This window comes from Chanos chanos, chromosome 15, assembly GCF_902362185.1.
Source record: "Chanos chanos chromosome 15, fChaCha1.1, whole genome shotgun sequence".
NCBI lineage: Eukaryota > Metazoa > Chordata > Actinopteri > Gonorynchiformes > Chanidae > Chanos > Chanos chanos.
The window spans coordinates 2,629,440-2,646,775 of NC_044509.1; the positions used below are offsets into that span (position 1 = coordinate 2,629,440).

Below are 17,336 nucleotides of genomic sequence, written 5' to 3' on the forward strand. Positions count from 1 at the left end.
CTCCATCCACAACCTAAATGACTGTATCTGTTTTGGCTTTCCATAACTTAAAACAGTTTGCGTGTTAACCTTCCATTACATTTTAAAATGCATATTGTTGGTGATTGCATTGTCTTGTTGCAGGAGGAAGTGAGTGTGGAAGAAAGCTGGTCACCAGCACCAGTTTAACCACTGAGATGGAGTCTGATATTCTCCTACCATGTCACTTTGAGTCAGGGCTCTTTGGATTTAACACAACTTCAGATGGATCTGTTATGTGGTCTCAGCACACAACCATCAGTCTGGTGAATATCAGTCTGCCATATGGAGTAAGAGTCCATAACAATAAATGCAGACGTCTTAAGACATTCTACAAACATTCTGATTCTGGAAACTTCTCCATCCTCCTCCAGAGGGTCCAACCATCTGATGAAGGTGTTTACCACTGTGAACTGTTCAGTAAAACCAACTGCAGTGTTGCCTACCAGGAGATTAACATCAGTATGTAACACATTGTTTCTCACTGATATTATTACACACGTACACACACACAAACACACACACAAAATACATCTTACTTGTCTTCATGTACATAAACAGGCAGTGCGAAACAATCTGAAGGCTATTAACTATACAGCATGGAGTAAATAACAGCTGAAACTGTAATAACTTGTTTCTATTTGAAAATGAATCGTTACTGAAATAATCAAGATAGTTGAGAGTCAACTAACATAAAACAATGTGTCATAAGTCAAACCACAGAGCTGCTCTCTGATGTTCTGCTGCCATGTTATTTTGAGCCAGTCCTCCTTGGCTCTGACAAGACTGCAGATATAGCTGTAGTGTGGAGTCACATCAACACAACACAACACAACCTGCTGGAGATCTCTTTGAAAGGAGAAATGAGGTCCTGGGACCTTAAAGGTGGACGTATTAAAACATTCACCAATCTCTCTGAATCAGGAAACTTCTCCATATTCATCCATAAGGTCCAACAGTCTGACCTGGGACTCCATCGCTGTCAGCTGAATTACAGCATTAACATTCACTGTCCTATTGCATTCAAGGAGCTGTATCTCTGAGAATTTTCATTACATCATTTATACCTATGACAGTGTGAACGGGTATGTACAGAATACGCTGAGTTGATTTCTATGGTACAGGAGGACTTGTAATGTCTGTAATGTTTGTGTAGCCTGTAACTCTTATGATGAAGTCATGTTTTAAGACATAATGAATGCAGTTACTGTAGTTCCTCAGAGTGAAAAGAATCTGATGCTATTGTTACATTTCTACAGATGCTGCTTCAGCTGATAGTTCTCATGGAAATGTGTCCATCATTGGAGGAGCAGTAGGAGGAGGTGTCATGTTAGTATGTGTCCTCATGGCCTGTGTCTACTACACGCTCAGTCAACGTGAGTTCCCCTTTTTACAGCTGTTTTCATGATTCTTTCTCTGAACAGGCTCTGGACACCTATTTCAAGAGTCTTTTTGATATATAATGTTTTTATTCTTCTTTTTCATGATCAGTGCTCATAAATGTCCATCATTTAGGCTCTCATACCTCTCACAATCTCACACTCGGCTACATCCATTCCCCTATCAGTATGAAAATATCAAGTCATGTTAACATTGTTAGTGCTTTACCAATATTAAAACTCATTCATGTAATTAACTGAAAACTAGCAGGTTGGTCTCTGTTTACATGGATAGCACTCTCTTACAGCACTCCCATAAGGTAATAAAAGCGTCTAACATAAAAGGTTAAATTGAAGGTGAAGTTCTTTCTGTTCTTAATCTTGTTGTAATGCGTCATCTGTACCGTGTCAGTGCGCTTCTGCAGAGCTGTAGGGGTTTACAGTCTGTAAATGAAAGTAACTCTTGTACTCTTTTCTGTGTGCTTGTGTGGCCGCGGAAATTTGTGGCTATCAAAGGGGAACTGGCCATAGCCCAAAACCTTCCACCTTTTAAATGACTTTCAAGTAAACTCTTGTCTAACTTGTCAACTACAACTGCAGTTAAAAACAACTTGACAGCGCACCTCAGTGGTGCAGCAGTAAATTACACTACGTACCATCACTGGGATCGATATCGTCAGCTAGTTCAGGTATCACAAAGACCACAATCAACCATGTCATCCAGAAAGTATTAAGAAAACTAAATAAAGCAACAACCTGAGGTCAGTTGAGATGTGACTGAGGAGTCAAAAGTTAAATGTAAGAGATGTGACAGGTCATCCAATTTCACATCAACAGATGTTCTCCAAAGCTCCTCAGAAATGAACACAAAATCACCATCCCTGTTCTCAGAGAGGTCACTCCAGGCACACGTATCACAGAGATTAAGCAAACATGAGAATGACCAGAGAGCGCTGTATGTGAAACCTTATGGGAGTGCTCTGTGTCCATCCTTTACTATTGTTGTGATAAATAAAGACTGATAACAGCTGTCTGACAATATACACAGAGGAATTTGGACCAATAATTACTGCTCATAAAGTTTGGATATGGAGCATCAGTTAGGACAACAGTGAAGTTTCTTTTGCATCAAAGGTAAATAATAACTGGAAACAAAGGGGGAAATAAACAACTGTGTTGTTGTCGACTGGTACAAAAAATACAAAGAACTATATAGTTACTTAAAATAAAAATGAGAATTTAGAGAGAGAGAGAGAGAGAGAGAGAGAGAGAACATCATCAATAAATCAAAAACATGTATGTCATTAGCACTAATTATGGTTTTAAGGTGGTGTTGTGGAATCCACTTTAAATCGTTATTAAATCAATGTCAGTACAATATTAAAGGTTGCAACTTCACATAGAGCATGCAGGTTGTAAGAATATCATACTTTCAGCTCCCTCTAGTGGAATCTGTTGAGTTTATCTATTTATCTGGGCAGCAAGTGTTAGTTTGCTCACAAAAAACACTATGTATAATGTCAGAAGAAATGCAAAAATAAAAATGAAAAATACAAAAAAACCCTAAACACAAAAGAAAACACCACTTGACCTCAGATACAACACACAGCTATTCACCAATGGTAGCAATAACAAATATGGTAACCGTCAATTAAACCAACAACATTAAAAGAGGTGCAGAACAGGGGTCCAGTATATCTGACACTGACACACACACACACATGCTCATACGCACACATACACGCACACGTAAGCACACACACGTAAGACAGAGAAACAAAAACAAAAATACAAAAAGCACACCAAACATGTAGGGGCACATAACATCAATGTAGTGAGAAAATGAGCCCCTGTAGAATACTAATATCATAACTATGTGGTACGCTAGCTAAATCACTCATCTCAGCACACAAGACCATCTCCCATCCATTTAAAAGCATTGCTGTTGAAAAATTTGACCTAGAGACATCCGTGTCAAAGAATGGTCAGCAGTAGAACCACCTCTGGATTCTTCTCCAAATTGCAAGGTTCCATGACATCTGACGAAGTGTAAAACTCATAAGAAGAATGCTGATGTAATTAAGGTGGTGAAATATTTTGAGGACATCCAGAACTTTCCACTATTGGAGAACTTCCTCATGTTCTGATTGAAAAACAAGGACATACACCCATGTTTGCATGGGCTCTCAAAGTGCTGTTTGTCCTGGCATTGGCAGCACCACTTTAAACAGTTCTTAGTGTTGGGGGACTCCTCAGGAGGCATTAGGTTAGAGATATGCACATACACATCACCTCCAAGGGTCAAAATTCATAAAACACATTAGAGTGAATCTGAAGATTACAGCTGAAATTAATGATGAATGGTCTATGAAAATGTGCAATTCTGGTTTAACTTTACGTGACTTTTACCTCTGTGTGGCACAACAGCCTTCGTGGAGGTAGGGGGACTCATTGTTTTGTCTTCATGTTTTTTAGAGAGTGTAGAGTATAACATGAGGCAAAAAAATACACTTTGAAACAACAGTTCGTATAGCTGCGATGGCCGAGAGGTTAAGGCGTTGGACTTGAAATCCAATGGGGTTTCCCCGCGCAGGTTCGAACCCTGCTCGCAGCGTGAGTGACTTGTTTAGTATAGTTGCCTTGCAAGGGAAAAGAGTTCATACCCTGGCCTGACCTACATGGTCAGTTTGATAGAGTGCAATGAATGTGCAGTTGAGGATAGGATACTAAACCTTAAAGTGAAAGCTGTGACTCTACTCAATCACAAGTACCAGCCACTCAAAGCAGCAACCTCACTGAACATCAGCTGATCACCCAAAACTGCTGACACTCCATTCAGTTTCAGCTGTTCTCTGCAGTGGTAATAATGGCAGATACTCACTTTGATTGAATATGAACTAAACATGATTAACACTGTGAATGGTTTTCAACACTGACTTAAGCAAGGAGAACACTGAACTCGATATTCTCACAAAGGACCATGAATCACAGAAAGATGTCCAAACTAGAAAAATGAGAGACAATCCGATTTTCTTGGGAAAAGGTCCTAGATAACCCAAAATCAAATGCCTTTTATCCTTTTGTTGCCCAGTTAAACCCAAAGATTACCAAAATCCAATGCCCCCTGCCCTGTTGTTCCCAGGTTTTAACATTACAATCAGTGAGGGTAGACAATGGTTTCAATTCAACTGTAAATCTATTTAAGCGATGGAATAAGAAAGCAGAAGGCACCAGTAGAGGGAGCAGTGAGTAATCTTTTCATCATTTTGACTGTTCAATATAAATGTTTAACTGCTGAGTCACATTCCTCCTCCTCTTTGAGTTATTCCCCTAGGTGCACATGATTTTGGTTTTGTCGAAGTCTTTGTGGTATTGTGTTCACTTGTTGGATTGCCATCACCACAACAGAACTGCGAAGGAACAGCTTGGGCTCGCCAAGCAACAAACAGACATCACCTTGGAACATCTTCGTGTAGACACAACCCGCATTCCCAAGGTTCGGCCGTGTAGCCCTCCACACATCTCCGTAGTTAAATACACACATAGACATGCATACTTCATTATACGCAGCATGTAGGGTGGTATTAGGCTAGGGGACCGGTCTGAACCTTGTCTTTCCCTAGACTGCGAGCGTTGATTCGTTTGGATAGGTGACTCATGAGAAGAGTGAAAGGTGAGGGAACAACTGAAACAAGATCTTTATGAAAAATCAATGACAATCCTCACTCAGTCCCAATGAGAACATCCTTCCAGTCACAGCTGAGATATTAAGATTTCATAGTAACCACATTCAAATTCAGTCAAATTCATTTGTCTACTCAGTGTTCCACTCTACCCTCTACCCTCATCATGTCTCAGTGAACATCTGCGAGTCACTTACTGAATACACAATCACACCACTGATCTTCAATAGACCATTCAGCAGTATTCTCATCTCACTTACTCAAACCCACTTTTGGGGTGGGGTGTGGGGTGCTGGAGCCTCTCTCAGTGCACATAGGGCGAAAGGCGGGGAAACACCCTGGACAGGTCACTAGTCCATCACAGGGCATTTAGAAAAATCAACACAGTTAAAGTGTTCTGACCACCAGACGTTTGAAAGTGCATTTCACAACTATAACTCAACTATAACTGCAACTCAACTGCAAGTATAACTCTATTGAAAAAACACAATAATAGAGTGAGACAGGATATTAAAAGGAAGTGGTGGACTGTGGTTTGTGTGTCACATTGGGGGTGAGCAGACACTGGTTGCAGGAAGACAGCACCAGTTAGACTGAAAAAAAGCCTTTGCTTTCATAACAGAACAACAAATATTTTAGCCTAATGAACAAACTCATCTTATATCAATCAAAAATCAAATTAAAAGCAAGCTGTTAATTAGCAATCCTTAAAACCATTTTGCAAGTTCTTGAAAAATGTTTACTAGTTGTCAGTTCTTATTGATTAGTTTATTTATTACAAATAAATAAATGTGAAAACAAACAAACAAAAAAAATGTTATTTTGGCATCAGTGATACACTTCATGGATAAATATTTATTCATAATCTGACTCTGGTGAGTAGCTGTTATGTTTGCTGTATGAAACGTGTTATTCAGTGATACTCATGCTGGTTCAATTACAGGAAGTGACAGAAACACCTCACCCAGGCCACATCTCTCAAAAGGTGTTAAAACCTCTTTGTCACGATTATCTTCTTCAATGTGTTTCATCTACCACAGAGAGATTAACTGGCATAAAATGTTCTTTGACAGATTCAAACACTGGGCTGTGTGGCTGTTTTCTTCTTTACCTTATCTTTGTGGTAAGTGACTTTGGTAACATGTCTGATAAAACAGGTTAATGTGATTTTACTGTATCCCACTGCTGTGGAAATACAGAAGATCAAGCATTCAGTCATTTTATTCTCATTCTCCATTCACAACCTAAATGACTGTATCTGTTTTGGCTTTCCATAACTTAAAACAGTTTGCGTGTTAACCTTCCATTACATTTTAAAATGCATATTGTTGGTGATTGCATTGTCTTGTTGCAGGAGGAAGTGAGTGTGGAAGAAAGCTGGTCACCAGCACCAGTTTAACCACTGAGATGGAGTCTGATATTCTCCTACCGTGTCACTTTGAGTCAGGGCTCTTTGGATTTAACACAACTTCAGGTGGAGCTGTTGTGTGGTCTCTGAACACAACTATCAGTCTGACGGAGATCAATCTGCTGTATGGAGTAAGAATCCATAACAATAAATGCAGACGTCTTAAGACATTCTACAAACATTCTGATTCTGGAAACTTCTCCATCCTCCTCCAGAGGGTCCAACCATCTGATGAAGGTGTTTACCACTGTGAACTCCTCAGTAAAACCAACTGCAGTGTCGCCTACCAGGAGATAAACATCAGTATGTAACACATTGTTTCTCACTGATATTATTACACACGCACACACACACACACACACACACACACAAAATACATCTTACTTGTCTTCATGTACATAAACAGGCAGTGCGAAACAATCTGAAGACTATTAGATATACAGCATGAAGTAAATAACAGCTGAAATTGTAACTTGAAGAAAATAAGTTTTGACTCTTTGTATGTGAAAATGAATCATTATGGTGATCATTGAGATGAATGGAAGTGATCAACTCTTGCTGTGGTTTTGACAGGCGTGAGAGCACATAGAAAACAATGTGTCAAAAGTCAAACCACAGAGCTGCTCTCTGATGTTCTGCTGCCATGTTATTTTGAGCCAGTCCTCCTTGGCTCTGACAAGACTGCAGATATAGCTGTAGTGTGGAGTCACATCAACACAACACAACACAACCTGCTGGAAATCTCTCTGAAAGGAGAAATGAAGTTCTGGGACCTTAAAGGTGGACGTATTAAAACATTCACCAGTCTCTCTGAATCAGGAAACTTCTCCATATTCATTCATAAGGTCCAACAGTCTGACCTGGGACTCTATCGCTGTCAGCTGCATTACGGCATTAACTGCCCAATGGCATTCAAGGAGCTGTATCTCTGTGAGTTTTCATTACATCATTTATACTTATGACAGTGTGAACAGGAATGTACAATACAGAATACGCTGAGTTGAGTTTTCTTGTACAGGAGGACTTGTAATGTCTGTAATGTTTTGTGTAGCCTGTAACTCTTATGATGAAGTCATGTTTTAAGACATAATGAATGCAGTTACTGTAGTTCCTCAGAGTGAAAAGAATCTGATGCTATTGTTACATTCTACAGATGCTGCTTCAGCTGATAGTTCTCATGAAAATGTGTCCATCATTGGAGGAGCAGTAGGAGGAGGTGTCATATTAGTATGTGTCCTCATGGCCTGTGTCTACTACATGCTCAGTCAACGTTAGTTCCCCTTTTTTCAGCTGTTTTCATGATTCTTTCTCTGAACAGGCTCTGGACACTGTAAATCTTGTGGTCAGAGTCTGAGACGTGGAGACCACATCTCTCAGACATTGAGGCTTTTATGTGAGCGTAATATGGCTTTTACTGATGAGTTTTGGTTTTAGTCTTTTCAACATAAAATTAATAAATAAATGCATATATTAAAACATGTAACATTACAGGAAAAAATGGTCATCATTTTATAAATATGAGAAAATAGACAACAGCTGGCTTCTGGCTGACATCTGGAAATGTTTTCATACTTTCAACAGAGTGTTTGATAAGCTTTTGATAAATCACCCTGTATTATATGATTCTGTGAGATTTTTTTGTATCATCTTGTTACAGGTAAAGACATCAGCCATGGCCCTATAAATGGTATGTTAAGAGTTATATTATATATTATGACTATGAATACATGTGAGTGAGTAAGAACAGCTTTTCTGAAATACTGAGCTTTTTGTATTATTTTCTTGGACATTAAATTTAATTTAATGCATGCATCAGTTAAGCTGCAGATTCCTCGACCAGCGAAAACAACTGATGTGTGCATTGATATTTTTGCTTTAACAGAAAATCCCACACAGATCAGTAAATCAGAGAGTACCACTGGAGAGCACGGTGAGTAACCTGTTCATCACTTTGATTAATTTCACACACCTGATCTTCATAATCAGAGTCTTCAAGCGTGTGAGTGTATGAGTACAAATGGGCAAAGGAGTATATGAGCATTACAGTATATGAGGATATGAGTATATGAGTTTTAGACTATGTGAACTTCAGAGTATGTGAGCATGTGTCAGGGAAAACAGGGGACTCAGTTGCAGACTCACTGATGAAAGAATAAGATGTTTATTGGGCCAGGCAGAAGTCTTTCAGTAACACTTGGCAGAAAGCGGAATCCAAAAAACAAGCAGAGGTCGTACCACAGAACAGTCAGAGGGAGGCAAACAATCCAAAGGCAAAATCCAGAGAGGCAAAAGGGTCAAAAACAGGTACAGGGCAAGGCAGGCAGGCAGAAGAGGCAAAATCCAACAGGCAAAAATAGTCAAAAAACAGGCAGAGGTCAAACACAGAAGGCAATCAGAATATGAGAAGGCTGGTACGACACACTGGGGGGAAAGTGGTACGACCTGACAAACAAAGGGTAGAACTGGCAGGGTTTAAATAGACAGACTAATTACAACTTCAACGAGAGACAGGTGAGCACAATGACACAATAAGTGAGGGGTGGGCCAGAGCACATGGGAAACCAAAATAAACAAAAGCACATGACAAAACCAAAAACAAATGACAGCTAACACCAGACATGACCAGCAGGGGCACAACAGAAAATAGTTCATGCAGGAACCCTGACAGCATGTATGAATATGAGTATTACAGTATGTGAGTTTTAGAGTATATGAGCAAAAGAGTATATGAATATATGAGTTTTAGAGTGAGGATATGAATATATGAGCATTACAGTATGTGAGTTTAAGAGTATATGAGCATTACTGTATATGAGTATATAATTATATGAGTGTTAGAGTGGAATAGTGTAGTGGAGTATCTGAGTATATGAGGACTAGAGTGTTATAATCAGGTGTGTTAGATCAGGGTTGCAGGTAGATCTCTAGGATTTGGGCATCCTTGCATTCACTTTAACTGTAACATTTATTTCTTGGGTCTTAAATATATTTGACAAGACACCGGGGAAAGTATCACTTTTTTGAGCATTTGTGAAAAACAAGTAAATTTGATTGTAATTCTCTCATCCACCAGGGTGTATGCTTCATAACCCAATATATGATTCTGCAAATCATCCGGATGCAAACAGCTTTCAAGGAACAGAAGAAAGTAAAGCACTTCACAAATTTTAGTCAAACAATATGATTTGCAAAATAATTACACTATTTCAAAGGCACTATACAGGACCCAATATGTCATGGATGTTAGCAATGTTCTTAGAGATTTTCTCCTTGGTAAAGATACTTCACACACATTTTCTGAAGGTTTAACCAGACTTAGTTGTCATGGTAACACTATTACTATAATGGTTTAAGTGTACTCCACTGATTTAAGTTCATAGAATAATCACCACGTGTGCAAAGAAACATGACGATTGTTTTTGTCCTCTCTCTGGGTCTGACCGACAGCCCAGTGTATGAAACTGAACAGTCAAAAACAGTTGCGCTACAGTGACAATAATGCAAGTGCTTGAAAACTTGGTTATAAGTATTGCAATGTCAGCAAAAATATAACAAGATAAAGGCACCAGCACCTATCATATATCATATCATTTTCTGCCTCTTAACCGGGACTGGGTCGCGGTGTCAGCAGGCTGAGGAGGGTAGCCCAGATATCCCTTTCCCCGGCTACATCCATCACCTCCTCCTGGGGGATCCCAAGGCGTTCCCCAGCCAGCCGAGATAAATAATTCTCCCAACGTGTCCTGGGTCTTCCCAGGGGTCTCCTTCCAGTTGGTCGTGCCCAGAACACGTCCAAAGGGAGGCGCCCAGGAGGCATCCTGACCCGGTACCCAAACCACCTCAACTGGCTCCTTTCAATGCGGAGGAGCAGCGGCTCTACTCCAAGCTCCTCCCGGGTGTCCAAGCACCTCACCCTATCCCTAAGGGTGTGCCCAGCCACCCTGCGGAAGAAGCTCATTTCCGCCGCTTGTATCCGCGATCTCATTCTTTCGGTCACTACCCAGAGCTCGTGACCATAGGTGAGGGTTGGAACAAAGATCGACTGGTAAATTGAGAGCCTTGCCTTCTAACTCAGCTCCTTCTTCACCACGATGGTCCAGTACAATGACCGCATTACTGCCGCCGCCGCCCCAATCCGCCTGTTGATCTCCCGCTCCATTTTACCCTCACTCGTGAACAAGACCCCGAGATACTTGAACTCCTCCACTTGAGGCAGAAACTCAGTCCCAACTCGGAGGGGGCAAGCCACCTTTTTCCGGCATAGGACCATGGCCTCAGACTTGAAGGTGCTGATCCTCATCCCGATCGCTTCACACTCGGTTGCAAACCGCCCCAACGCGTGCTGGAGGTCACAGTTTGATGAGGCCAACAGAACCACATCATCTGCAAAAAGCAGAGACGCAATCCTGAGGCCACCATACTGGCCGCCCTCCTCACCCCGACTGCGCCTTGAGATCCTGTCCATGAAAATTAAGAACAAGATCGGAGACAAGGTACAGCCCTGGCGGAATCCAACACTCACTGGGAACGAGTTTGACTTTGTGCTGAGAATACGGACACGGCTCTCACTACGATTATACAGGGACCGAATGGCTCGCAGCAGCGAACCTGGCACCCCATACTCCCACAGTACCCCCCACAGGACACCCAGGGGAACACGATCGTAAGCCTTCTCCAGGTCCACAAAACACATGTAGACTGGATTGGCAAATTCCCATGATCCCTCCTGTATCCGTGCAAGGGTGAACAACTGGTCCGCTGTTCCACGGCCAGGACGGAAACCACATTGTTCCTCTTGGATCCGAGGTTCGACAATCGACCGCAGTCTCCTTTCCAGTACCCTGGAGTAGGCTTTCCCAGGGAGACTGAGTAGTGTGATACTCCAATAATTGGAGAACACTCTCGGCCCCCTTTTTTAAAAATGGGGCCCACCACCCCTGTCTGCCACTCCACAGGCACTGTCCCTGACACCCACGTTGAAGAGGCGTGTCAGCCATGACAGCCCAACAACATCCAAAGCCTTCAGCATTTCAGGGCGGATCTCATCCACTCCTGGCGCCTTGCCACTACGGAGTTTTCTAATTGCCTCAGTGACCTCTGCCAGAGAGATGGGTGACGACCCACCTGAATCTTCTGGCCCTGCCTCCTCTGTGGAGGGCGTGTCAGTCGGGTTTAGGAGCTCCTCAAAGTATTCCTTCCACCGTCCGACCATATCCTCAGTTGAGGTCAGGACCTCCCCATCCCTGCTGAGAACAGCCTGGACGAAGCCCTCCTGAGTTGCCTGACGGTTTGCCAGAACCTCTTTGAGGCCAACCGAAAGTCCCTTTCCATGGCCTCCCCAAACTCCTCCCATACCTGAGTTTTTGCTTCCATGACAGCCGTCGCTTCAGCCCTTTTGGCATGCCGGTACCTCTCAGCCAATTCCGGAGTCCCCCTTGCTAGCCAAGCCCGGAAGGCCTCCTCAGAGATTTTCCCCCTGCAACCCGAAGGCGCAGTGAGGCAACCCTTTCGTTCACTGGGACAAACTCCAACACAGCGGTGCTCAGTCGGGGGCTAACAAGTAACCCCACACCTGCCTGTCGCCTCTCACCCCAGGCAATTCCAGAGAAGGACAGAGTCCAGTCCCATCCAGGAGTTTGGTTCCAGAGCCAAGGCTGTGCGTAGAAGTGAGCCCAACTATATCTAGTTGGTATTGCTCCGCCTCCCGCACAAGTTCCGGCTCCTTCCCCCCCAGAGAGGTGACATTCCACATACCAAAAACCAGTTTCTGTAGCGTAAGTCCAGTCCGCTGGGGCCCTCGCCCCATCCTGCCACCTGGGTGGCATCGCACCCGGCCCCTATTTCTCCCCTCGCAGGTGGTGGGCCCACGAGAGGGCAGCCCCACGTTGCTGATTTGGGCTGAGCCCGGCCGGACCCCATGGCAGGTCCGGCCACCAGGCGTTCGTCTACGAGCCCCCCTCCCAGGCCTGGCTCCAGGATAGGGCCCCGGTCTCCCTATTCCGGGCGAGGTGCCTGTTTCTATATGGGTGCTGATCATAAGGGCTTTCAGAATTGCTTTTTGTCTGGCCCCTCACCTGAGACGTCTCTGCCTTGGGTGACCCTACCAGGAGCTACATGCTCCAGGCAGCACAGCTCCCAGGATCACAGGGGCTCACAAACCCCTCCACCAAGATAAGGTTGCGATTCCAGGAGGGGGGCACCAGCACCTAATTGACAAAAACTATTTTGTTGTTCACACAACTTTCCTAGACAATCCAATTTCATACTGGCCCCTACTAACTGTGCATTAGCATCAAAATTTACTGTTGCTACCAGTACATCAAAATACAGTAGAAAATACATCAGCAGTGAGAGAAGGGCCTATAGAAAGAAATTCTACGTTCAGGTTACAGGCTGTAAATTCAGAGGAATTAAACCATTCCATCTCTCATTTTACTGTCATCCAATTTGTATTAAAACTTATTTTATGGAAATAATATATTTTCCATTTTATAATATGGAAAGAGGAGAAGATATTTCCTGAAAAGTGAGTATTCTCCATTAGGTATAGAGTGATGTAGATTGCGGCTGCATGTTTTGAATGGTATATTGTAAGCCACTGTTATTTTATATGTATTCCTTTGTGTGTGTGCCCTTATGTCAGTCCACCTATTTCAAGACTCTTTTTGATATATAATGTTTTTATTCTTCTTTTTCATGATCAGTGCTCATAAATGTCCATCATTTTGGCTCTCATACCTCACACAATCTCACAATCTACTACATCCATTCCCCTATCAGTGTGAAAATATCAAGTCATGTTAACATTGTTAGTGCTTTACCAATATTAAAACTCATTCATGTAATTAACTGAAAACTAGCAGGTTGGTCTCTGTTTGCATGGATAGCACTCTCTTACAGCACTCCCATCAGATGATAAAAGCGTCTGTTTAACATAAAAGGTTCAATTGAAGCTGAAGTTCTTTCTGTTCTTAATCTTGTTGTAATGCGTCACCTGTACCGTGTCAGTGCGCTTCTGCAGAGCTGTAGGGGTTTACAGTCTGTAAATGAAAGTAACTCTTTTCTGTGTGCTTGTGTGGCCGCGGAAATTTGTGGTTATCAAAGGGGAATTGGCCATACCCCAAAACCCTCCACCTTTTAAATGATTGTGCTGTAATCTCTTGTCTAACTTGTCAACTACAACTGCAGTTAAAAACAACTTGACAGATCACCTGAGTGGTGCAGCAGAAAATTACACTATGAACCATCACTGGGATCGATATCGCCAGCTAGTTCAGGTATCACAAAGACCACAATCAGCCATGCCATCTGGAAAGTCATTTGGTAAATTAGAGGGTCATTGGTGTGTGTGCTAAATAGGAGATCAAGACTACATAGTAGCCATGTTCCCATGGAGATGCTTGTAAACTAAGTAAAAGACTGCTGATTAGTGAAACTTTTGAGGTATTGTTATATGGATTTGGAATAGTAGACGTCTTCCCTCTGTAACGGTGAGATGTATCTGTCGACTGTGTCATCAAATGTCAAAACCTAACTGAAATGTAGAATAAACATGGAGCTTTGTCACAGTGCTTCACAGCACTCTCCTCTATAGCTTACTCTTCATTATTCTCAATAGTTTTCTAAAACCATGTAAAATGAAGAGCCACAGAACAGAGATTGTCTCATATTTGTCACCATTTGTCACCAGCACTTTAGCACTTTGCTAAAGTAGGTTATCCACCTACAGACTGCACTTTTATGTCTCTCTGTCTGTGGTTAGAGACTGACCACGAGAATTAAGAATGGATTTGTAAAGTCCAATGAATAATCATTTCCATTAGCATCCAAGTTGTAACGATCAGCTATCAAACAGCGATCATTATTAACAAACACACGGGTTAAAATTGATTCTCTTTTAAGATAAGACTGACGTTACCTTGGTTAATTGCAGCAAATTCGATTTGTTACATAAAATAAATAGGCAACGCAGAAGAGGCCGTTATTTAAATGTATTGCCTTGATCGAACCATTCAACACAAACATACACCCAACACTTCTTATTCACACACACAAACCAAATGCCAGTCTTAAAGTTCCCTTCGTGCTCGTCGGGCAATCAGTGTAGAAAGTCATTCAAAAAAACAGTAATCTAACGCAATACGAAAAAAGAGTCCCCAGAAAATCAACGTACAGCAAAAAAAGATAACCCACCGTGTAACAAGCAAAAAAGGAAAAGAAAAAAAAAGAACAATCTCACCGCTCTTGCAGGCTAGGGATCTGTAGACTTTACCCCGCGCTCAGCCCTCAAACTGCGGTGATTTGTAAGTTTTAAGGAAACTTCCACGCAATTCCTTTTTCAGTTTCATTTATTTTAAGTGCACTTTAAGCGTTCAGGTCCCCCGCAGACTCCCTGACTTTCTTTTCGCTGCCTCTCTGCCACACCCGCGTTTCCTTTTAAAAGTATTTCAAAAGTTCCCGGGTTGGCGCGTCAGCTGACAGGTGGGTCAGCTGACCGGTTTGACGGCCAGATGATTTCCCCAAACACAGCAAACGAAAACAGAACAGACTGGTAAAAATTAAAACAACCATAATACATATTGAAGATGGAATGATACATTATAGGGATTCCCTTTATTGGTGGTCAACCCTTATCCTGTTAACCTTGAATTTAAAAAAGTAATCCTAAAACCCATATGTGGCGGTGCTACAAAGTGTTAGCACAGTGCTAAATTCTGCTTTCGTTGGCAATGCTATGTAAAATACATTTTTGGAGAAATAAATTAAACTTGTGCAATTTATTTCAGTCTTTGTGAGTCATATAAACCAAACTTTCTTTTCCTCTTAAATAAGTGCTTCATGAGCTGCTTCAGCTAAGACTGGTCAGTTATCAGCAGCGATGGCACTATGTTCACAGAGACAAATAAAGAGACAAAATGGAAGTAAAGCTTGGAAAAAAGCAGTCTGATTTGGTGCAGAACTTGAACTCAAATGAGTTGACCAGTGGGAAACTCTAGTTGACTTTAACCCCTAAAAAATAAATAAAGCAACAACCTGAGGTCAGTTGAGATGTGACTGGGGAGTCAAAGGTTAAATGTAAGAGATGTGACAGGTCATCCAATTTCACATCAGCAGATGTTCTCCAAAGCTCCTCAGAAATGAACACAAAATCACCATCCCTGTTCTCAGAGAGGTCCCTCCAGGCACACATATCACAGAGATTAGGCAAACATGAGAATGACCAGAGAGCGCTGTATGTGAAACCTTATGGGAGTGTTCTGTGCCCATCCTTTACTGCTGTTGTGATAAACAAAGACTGATAACAGCTGTCTGACAATATACACAGAGGAATTTGGACCAATAATTACTGCTCATAAAGTTTGGATATGGAGCATCAGTTAGGACAACAGTGAAGTTTCTTTTTCATCAAAGATAAATAATAACTGGAAACAAAGGGGGAAATAAACAACTGTGTTGTTGTCGACTGGTACAAAAAATACAAAGAACTATACAGTTACTTATAATAAAAATGAGGATTTAGAGAGAGAGAGATAGAGAGAGAGAGAAAGAGAAAGAGAGAGAGAGAGAGAGAGAGAGAACATCATCAATAAATCAAAAACATATATGTCATTAGCACTAATTATGGTTTTAAGGTGGTGTTGTGGAATCCACTTTAAATCGTTATGAAATCAATGTCAGTATAATTTTAAAGGTTGCGACTTCACATAGAGCGTGCAGGTTTTAAGAATATCATACTTACAGCTCCCTCTAGTGGAATCTGTTGAGTTTAGCTATTTATCTGAGCAGCAAGTGTTAGTTTGCTCACAAAAAACACTATGTATAATTGCAAAATTAAATCGAAAAATACAAAAAAACCCTAAACACAAAAGAAAACACCACCTGACCTCAGATACAACACACAGCTATTCACCAATGGTAGCAATAACAAATATGGTAACCGTCAGTTAAACCACATTAAAACATTAAACAACATTAAAATAGGTGCAGAACAGGGGTACAGTATATCTGACACTGACACACACACACACACACACACATGCTCATACGCACACATACACGCACACGTAAGCACACACACACGTAAGACAGAGAAACAAAAACAAAAATACAAAAAGCACACCAAACATGTAGGGGCACATAACATCAATGTAGTGAGAAAATGAGCCCCTGTAGAATACTAATATCATAACTATGTGGTATGCTAGCTAAATCACTCATCTCAGCACACAAGACCATCTCCTGTCTGTTTAAAAGCATTACTGTTGAAAAATTTGACCTAGAGACATCCGTGTCAAAGAATGGTCAACAGTAGAACCACCTCTGGATTCTCCTCCAAATTGCAAGGTTCCATGACGTCTGATGAAGTGTAAAACTCATAAGAAGAATGCTGATGTAATTAAGGTGGTGAAATATTTTGAGGACATCCAGAACTTTCCACTATTGGAGAACTTCCTCATGTTCTGATTGAAAAACAAGGACATACACCCATGTTTGCATGGTCTTGCTCTCAAAGTGCTGTTTGTCCTGGCATTGGCAGCACCACTTCAAACAGTTCTTAGTGTTGGAGGACTCCTCAGGAGGCATTAGGTTAGAGATATGCACATACACATCACCTCCAAGGGTCAAAATTCATAAAACACATTAGAGTGAATCTGAAGATTACTGCTGAAATTAATGATGAATGGTCTATGAAAATGTGCAATTCTGGTTTAACTTTATGTGAGGCTCTGTGTGGCACAACAGCCTTCATGGAGGTAGGGAGACTCATTGTTTTGTCTTCATGTTTTTTAGAGAGTGTAGAGTATAACATGAGGCAAAAAAATACACTTTGAAACATCAGTTTGTGTA

At 41.6% G+C, this 17,336-nt stretch overlaps 1 non-coding gene across 1 annotated transcript; it reads left to right on the forward strand.

Annotated features, from left to right (window-relative positions):
- Nucleotides 1-3,929: 3,929 nt before the first annotated feature.
- trnas-uga (transfer RNA serine (anticodon UGA)) lies at nucleotides 3,930-4,011 on the forward strand. Its single transcript has one exon. It is a non-coding gene; the product is annotated as a tRNA-Ser (tRNA).
- The last annotated feature ends 13,325 nt before the right edge of the window (nucleotides 4,012-17,336 follow it).